This window comes from Ascaphus truei, chromosome 1, assembly GCF_040206685.1.
Source record: "Ascaphus truei isolate aAscTru1 chromosome 1, aAscTru1.hap1, whole genome shotgun sequence".
Taxonomy (NCBI): domain Eukaryota; kingdom Metazoa; phylum Chordata; class Amphibia; order Anura; family Ascaphidae; genus Ascaphus; species Ascaphus truei.
The window spans coordinates 57,964,079-57,971,885 of NC_134483.1; positions in this window are offsets into that span (position 1 = coordinate 57,964,079).

Here is a 7,807-nt window from a genome sequence, read left to right on the forward strand (position 1 = left end):
GGGCGTGAAGGGCAGGGAGGGGGGGTCGTGAAGGGCAGGGAGGGGGGGGGCGTGAAGGGCAGGGAGGGGGGGGGCGTGAAGGGCAGGGAGGGGGGGGCGTGAAGGGCAGGGAGGGGGGGGCGTGAAGGGCAGGGAGGGGGGGGCGTGAAGGGCAGGGAGGGGGGGGCGTGAAGGGCAGGGAGGGGGGGGCGTGAAGGGCAGGGAGGGGGGGGCGTGAAGGGCAGGGAGGGGGGGGGCGTGAAGGGCAGGGAGGGGGGGGCGTGAAGGGCAGGGAGGGGGGGGGCGTGAAGGGCAGGGAGGGGGGGGGCGTGAAGGGCAGGGAGGGGGGGGGCGTGAAGGGCAGGGAGGGGGGGGGCGTGAAGGGCAGGGAGGGGGGGGTGTGAAGGACAGGGAGGTGTGAAGGGTAGGGAGGGGGGGATGTGAAGAGCAGGGAGGGGGCGTGAAGTGCAGGGAGGGGGGTGCGTGAAGGGCAGGAAGGGGGGGCATGAAGGGCAGGGAGGGGGGGTCTGAAGGACAGGGAGGCGTGAAGCGCAGGGAGGGGGGGTGCGTGAAGGGCAGGGAGGGGGGGTGCGTGAAGGGCAGGGAGGGGGGGTGCGTGAAGGGCAGGGAGGGGGGGGCGTGAAGGGCAGGGAGGGGGGGGGCATGAAGGGCAGGGAGGGGGGGGCGTGAAGGGCAGTGAGCGGGGGTGAAGGGCAGGAAGGGGGGGACATGAAGGGCAGGTAGGGGGGCGTGAAGGGCAGGGAGGGGGGAATGTGAAGGGCAGGGAGGGGGGGGGCGTGAAGGGCAGGGAGGGGGGGCGTTAAAGGCAGGGAGGGGGGGTCTGAAGGGCAGGGAGGGGGGTGCGTGAAGGGCAGGGTGGGGGGTGCGTGAAGGGCAGGGAGGGGGGGTGCGTGAAGGGCAGGGAGGGGGGGGCGTGAAGGGCAGGGAGGGGGGGCGTGAAGGGCAGGGAGGGGGGGGGGCGTGAAGGGCAGGGAGGGGGGGGGGCGTGAAGGGCAGGGGGGGGGGCATGAAGGGCAGGGAGCGGGGGGACATGAAGGGCAGGGAGGGGGGCATGAAGGGCAGGGAGGGGGGGACAGGAAGGGCAGGGAGGGGGGCGTGAAGGGCAGGGAGGGGGGACATGAAGGGCAGGGAGGGGGGCGTGAAGGGCAGGGAGGGGGGGATGTGAAGAGCAGGGAGGGGGGGCGTGAAGGGCAGGGAGGGGGGGCGTGAAGGGCAGGAAGGGGGGGCGTGAAGGGCAGGGAGGGGGGGTCTGAAGGACAGGGAGGTGTGAAGGGTAGGGAGGGGGGGTGCGTGAAGGGCAGGGAGGGGGGGTGCGCGAAGGGCAGGGAGGGGGGGTGCGTGAAGGGCAGGGAGGGGGGTGCGTGAAAGGCAGGGAGGGGGGGCGTGAAGAGCAGGGAGGGGGGGCGTGAAGGGCAGTGAGGGTGGGGCGTGAAGGGCAGGGAGGGGGGGCGTGAAGGGCAAGGAGGGGGGGCGTGAAGGGCAGGGAGGGGGGGGCGTGAAGGGCAGGGAGGGGGGGGCGTGAAGGGAGGGGGGGCGTGAAGGGCAGGGAGGGGGGGGCGTGAAGGGCCGGGAAGGGGGGCGTGAAGGGCAGGGAGGGGGGGGCGTGAAGGGCAGGGAGGGGGGGCGTGAAGGGCAGGGAGGGGGGGGGGGCGTGAAGGGCAGGGAGGGGGGGGGCGTGAAGGGCAGGGAGGGGGGGCGTGAAGTGCAGGGAGGGGGGCGTGAAAAGCAGGGAGGGGGGGACGTGAAGAGCAGGGAGGGGGGGCGTTAAGGGCAGGGAGGGGGGGTTGAAGTGCAGAGAGGGGGGGGTTGAAGGGCAGGGAGGGGGGGTTGAAGGGCAGAGAGTGGGGGTTGAAGGGCAGGGAGGGGGGGTGAAGGGCAGGGAGGGGGGGTGAAGGGCAGGGAGGGTGAAGGGCAGGGAGGGGGGGTGAAGGGCAGGGAGGCGTGAAGGGCAGGGAGGGGGGAGGCGTGAAGTGCAGGGAGGAGGGGTGGCGTGAAGGGCAGGGAGGGGGGTGCGTGAAGGGTAGGGAGGGGGGTCATGAAGGGCAGTCGGGGGGGGGCGTGAAGGGCAGGGAGGGGGGGGTGTGAAGGGCAGGGAGGGGGTGGCGTGAAGGGCAGCGAGGGGGGGGCGTGAAGGGCAGGGGTGGCATGAAGGGCAGGGGGGCGTGAAGGGCAGGGAGGGGGGGCGTGAAGGGCAGGGAGGGGGGGCGTGAAGGGCATGGAGGGGGGGCGTGAAGGGCAGGGAGGGGGGGCGTGAAGGGCAAGGAGGGGGGGCGTGAAGGGCAGGTAGGGGGGGGGGCGTGAAGGGCAGGGAGGGGGGGCGTGAAGGGCAGGGAGGGGGGTCGTGAAGGGCAGGGAGGGGGGGCGTGAAGGGCAGGGAGCTGGGCGTGAAGGGCAGGGGGGGCTTGAAGGGCAGAGAGGGGGGCGTGAGGGGCAGGGAGGGGGGGCGTGAAGGGCAGGGAGGGGGGGGCGTGAAGGGGGGGGGGGGCACGCAGAGAGGGGGGGTGTGATGGGCAGGGAGGGGGGGCGTGAAGGGAAGGGAGGGGGGGCGTGAAGGGAAGGGAGGGGGGGCGTGAAGGGCAGGGCGGGGGGGGGGGCGGGAAGGGCAGGGCGGTGGGGGGCGTGAGGGGCAGGGAGGGGAGGGGCGTGAAGGGCAGGGAGGGGGGGCGTTAAGGGCAGGGGGGGTGGGCATGAAGGGCAGGGGGGGTGTGAAGGGCAGGGGGGGTGTGAAGGGCAGGGAGGGGGGTGAAGGGCAGGGAGGCGTGAAGGGCAGGGAGGGGGGAGGCGTGAAGGGCAGGGAGGGGGGCATGAAGGTCAGGGAGGGGGGGCGTGAAGGGCAGGGAGGGGGGGGCGTGAAGGGCAGGGAGGGGGGGGGCGTGAAGGGCAGGGAGGGGGGGCGTGAAGGGCAGGGAGGGGGGGGCGTGAAGGGCAGGGAGGGGGGGGGCATGAAGGGCAGGGAGGGGGGGGACATGAAGGGCAGGGAGGGGGGCATGAAGGGCAGGGAGGGGGGGACAGGAAGGGCAGGGAGGGGGGCGTGAAGGGCAGGGAGGGGGGGACATGAAGGGCAGGGAGGGGGGCGTGAAGGGCAGGGAGGGGGGGATGTGAAGAGCAGTGAGGGGGGCGTGAAGGGCAGGGAGGGGGGGGGCGTGAAGGGCAGGAAGGGGGGGCGTGAAGGGCAGGGAGGGGGGGTCTGAAGAACAGGGAGGCGTGAAGGGCATGGAGGGGGGGTGCGTGAAGGGCAGGGAGGGGGGGTGCGTGAAGGGCAGGGAGGGGGGGTGCATGAAGGGCAGGGAGGGGGGGCGTGAAGGGCAGGGAGGGGGGGGGGCGTGAAGGGCAGGGAGGGGGGGCGTGAAGGGCAGTGAGCAGGGGTGAAGGGCAGGAAGGGGGGGACATGAAGGGAAGGTAGGGGGCGTGAAGGGCAGGGAGGGGGGAATGTGAAGGGCAGGGAGGGCGGGCGTGAAGGGCAGGGAGGGGGGGCGTGAAAGGCAGGGAGGGGGGGTCTGAAGGGCAGGGAGGGGGGTGCGTGAAGGGCAGGGAGGGGGGTGCGTGAAGGGCAGGGAGGGGGGGTGCATGAAGGGCAGGGAGGGGGGGCGTGAAGGGCAGGGAGGGGGGGCGTGAAGGGCAGGGAGGGGGGGGCGTGAAGGGCAGGGAGGGGGGGGCATGAAGGGCAGGGAGGGGGGGACATGAAGGGCAGGGAGGGGGGCATGAAGGGCAGGGAGGGGGGGACAGGAAGGGCAGGGAAGGGGGCGTGAAGGGCAGGGAGGGGGGGACATGAAGGGCAGGGAGGGGGCGTGAAGGGCAGGGAGGGGGGGATGTGAAGAGCAGGGAGGGGGGGGCGTGAAGGGCAGGGAGGGGGGTGCGTGAAGGGCAGGAAGGGGGGGCGTGAAGGGCAGGGAGGGGGGGTCTGAAGGACAGGGAGGTGTGAAGGGTAGGGAGGGGGGGTGCGTGAAGGGTAGGGAGGGGGGGTGCGCGAAGGGCAGGGAGGGGGGGTGCGTGAAGGGCAGTGAGGGGGGTGCGTGAAAGGCAGGGAGGGGGGGCGTGAAGAGCAGGGAGGGGGGGCGTGAAGGGCAGTGAGGGTGGGGCGTGAAGGGCAGGGAGGGGGGCGTGAAGGGCAAGGAGGGGGGGCGTGAAGGGCAGGGAGGGGGGGCGTGAAGGGCAGGGAGGGGGGGCGTGAAGGGATGGGGGGCGTGAAGGGCAGGGAGGGGGGGAGCTGAAGGGCAGGGAGGGGGGGCTGAAGGGCAGGGAGGGGGTGGAAGAGGAAGGGTGGGTTGTGACAAAGACGAATTGTGGTTGTTGAAAATAGGAAGGTTTTTTTGGGGGGGGTGTTATAGAGTAGTGGTGGTGGTTGTTTATTAAGAGGAGGGTGGGTATTATGTTAATAAAAAATAGTAGAAACAGTGTTAATTAATAGTAATGTTTATTATAAATGTATGTATTGCACAGTAGAAACAGTGGTGGTTGTGTAATAAGAGGAGGGTGGGTATGGCGTTGGCCGGGATTGCAGGGACGGGGTGCGTGAAGGGCAGGGAGGGGGGGGGGGTGAGTGAAGGGCAGGGAGGGGGGGGGAGTGAAGGGCAGGGAGGGGGGGTGAGTGAAGGCAGGGAGGGGGGGGGGTGCGTGAAGGGCAGGGAGGGGGGGCGTGAAGGGCAGGGAGGGGCGTGAAGGGCAGGGAGGGGGGGCGTGAAGTGCAGGGAGGGGGGTGCGTGAAGGGCAGGGACGGGGGCGTGAAGGGCAGGGAGGGGGGGCGTGAAGGGCAGGGAGGGGGGGGGCGTAAAGGGCAGGGAGGGGGGGGGCGTGAAGGGCAGGGAGGGGGGGGGCGTGAAGGGCAGGGAGTGGGTGTGTGAAGGGCAGGGAGGGGGGGGGCGTGAAGGGCAGGGAGGGGGGGCGTGAAGGGCAGGGAGGGGGGGCGTGAAGGGCCCGGGAGGGGGGGCGTGAAGGGCAGGGAGGGGGGCGTGAAGGGCAGGGAGGGGGGCGTGAAGGGCAGGGAGCGGGGGGGCGTGAAGGGCAGGGAGGGGGGGGCGTGAAGGGCAGGGAGGGGGGGGCGTGAAGTGCAGGGAGGGGGGCGTGAAAAGCAGGGAAGGGGGGGGACGTGAAGAGCAGGGAGGGGGGGGCGTTAAGGGCAGGGAGGGGGGGTTGAAGGGCAGAGAGGGGGGGTTGAAGGGCAGGGAGGGGGGGTTGAAGGGCAGGGAGTGGGGGTTGAAGGGCAGGGAGGGGGGGTGAAGGGCAGGGAGGGGGGGTGAAGGGCAGGGAGGGTGAAGGGCAGGGAGGGGGGGTGAAGGGCAGGGAGGGGGGTGAAGGGCAGGGAGGCGTGAAGGGCAGGGAGGAGGGGAGGCGTGAAGTGCAGGGAGGAGGGGGTGGCGTGAAGGGCAGGGAGGGGGGGGGCGTGAAGGGCAGGGAGGGGGGGCATGAAGGGCAGTCGGGGGGGGCGTGAAGGGCAGGGAGGGGGGGGTGTGAAGGGCAGGGAGGGGGGGCGTGAAGGGCAGGGAGGGGGGGCGTGAAGGGCAGGGGGGGCGTGAAGGGCAGGGAGGGGGGGGCGTGAAGGGCAGGGAGGGGGGGCGTGAAGGGCAGGGAGGGGGTGCGTGAAGGGCAGGGAGGGGGGGCGTGAAGGGCAGGGAGGGGGGGTGTGAAGGGCAGGATGGGGGGGCGTGAAGGGCAAGGAGGGGGGGGCGTGAAGGGCAGGTAGGGGGGGGGGGGTGAAGGGCAGGGAGGGGGGGTGTGAAGGGCAGGGAGGGGGGGCGTGAAGGGCAGGGAGGGGGGGCGTGAAGGGCAGGGAGGGGGGCATGAAGGGCAGGGGGGGCTTGAAGGGCAGAGAGGGGGGCGTGAAGGGCAGGGAGGGGAGGGCGTGAAGGGCAGGGAGGGGGGGCGTGAAGGGCAGGGAGGGGGGGTGTGATGGGCAGGGAGGGGGGCGTGAAGGGCAGGGAGGGGGGGCGTGAAGGGCAGGGCGGGGGGGGGCGTGAAGGGCAGGGCGGTGGGGGGCGTGAGGGGCAGGGAGGGGGGGCGTGAGGGGCAGGGAGGGGGGGCGTGAAGGGCAGGGAGGGGGGGGCGTGAAGGGCAGGGGGGTGGGCATGAAGGGCAGGGGGGGTGTGAAGGGCAGGGGGGTGTGAAGGGCAGGGAGGGGGGTGAAGGGCAGGGAGGCGTGAAGGGCAGGGAGGGGGGAGGCGTGAAGGGCAGGGAGGGGGGCGTGAAGGGCAGGGAGGGGGGCGTGAAGGGCAGTCGGGGGGGGCGTGAAGGGCAGGGAGGGGGGGCATGAAGGGCAGGGAGGGGGGGCATGAAGGGCAGGGAGGGGGGGACAGGAAGGGCAGGGAGGGGGGCGTGAAGGGCAGGGAGGGGGGGACATGAAGGGCAGGGAGGGGGGCGTGAAGGGCAGGGAGGGGGGGATGTGAAGAGCAGGGAGGGGGGGGCGTGAAGGGCAGGGAGGGGGGGGCGTGAAGGGCAGGGTGGGGGGGTGCGCGAAGGGCAGGGAGGGGGGGGTGCATGAAGGGCAGGGAGGGGGGTGCGTGAAAGGCAGGGAGGGGGGGCGTGAAGAGCAGGGAGGGGGGGGGCGTGAAGGGCAGTGAGGTGGGGCGTGAAGGGCAGGGAGGGGGGGACATGAAGGGAAGGTAGGGGGGCGTGAAGGGCAGGGAGGGGGGAATGTGAAGGGCAGGGAGGGCAGGCGTGAAGGGCAGGGAGGGGGGGCGTGAAAGGCAGCGAGGGGGGGTCTGAAGGGCAGGGAGGGGGGTGCGTGAAGGGCAGGGAGGGGGGTGCGTGAAGGGCAGGGAGGGGGGGGTGCATGAAGGGCAGGGAGGGGGGGGGCGTGAAGGGCAGGGAGGGGGGGCGTGAAGGGCAGGGAGGGGGGGGCGTGAAGGGCAGGGAGGGGGGGGCATGAAGGGCAGGGAGGGGGGGACATGAAGGGCAGGGAGGGGGGCATGAAGGGCAGGGAGGGGGGGACAGGAAGGGCAGGGAAGGGGGCGTGAAGGGCAGGGAGGGGGGGACATGAAGGGCAGGGAGGGGGCGTGAAGGGCAGGGAGGGGGGGATGTGAAGAGCAGGGAGGGGGGGCGTGAAGGGCAGGGAGGGGGGTGCGTGAAGGGCAGGAAGGGGGGGCGTGAAGGGCAGGGAGGGGGGGTCTGAAGGACAGGGAGGTGTGAAGGGTAGGCAGGGGGGGTGCGTGAAGGGTAGGGAGGGGGGGTGCGCGAAGGGCAGGGAGGGGGGGTGCGTGAAGGGCAGTGAGGGGGGTGCATGAAAGGCAGGGAGGGGGGGCGTGAAGAGCAGGGAGGGGGAGCGTGAAGGGCAGTGAGGGTGGGGCGTGAAGGGCAGGGAGGGGGGCGTGAAGGGCAAGGAGGGGGGGCGTGAAGGGCAGGGAGGGGGGGCGTGAAGGGCAGGGAGGGGGGGCGTGAAGGGAGGGGGGGCGTGAAGGGCACGGAGGGGGGGAGCTGAAGGGCAGGGAGGGGGGGGCTGAAGGGCAGGGAGGGGGTGGAAGAGGAAGGGTGGGTTGTGACAAAGACGAATTGTGGTTGTTGAAAATAGGAAGGTTTTTTTGGGGGGGTGTTATAGAGTAGTGGTGGTGGTTGTTTATTAAGAGGAGGGTGGGTATTATGTTAATAAAAAATAGTAGAAACAGTGTTAATTAATAGTAATGTTTATTATAAATGTATGTATTGCACAGTAGAAACAGTGGTGGTTGTGTAATAAGAGGAGGGTGGGTATGGCGTTGGCCGGGATTGCAGGGACAGGGTGCGTGAAGGGCAGGGAGGGGGGGGGTGAGTGAAGGGCAGGAGGGGGGGGGAGTGAAGGGCAGGGAGGGGGGGTGAGTGAAGGGCAGGGAGGGGGGGT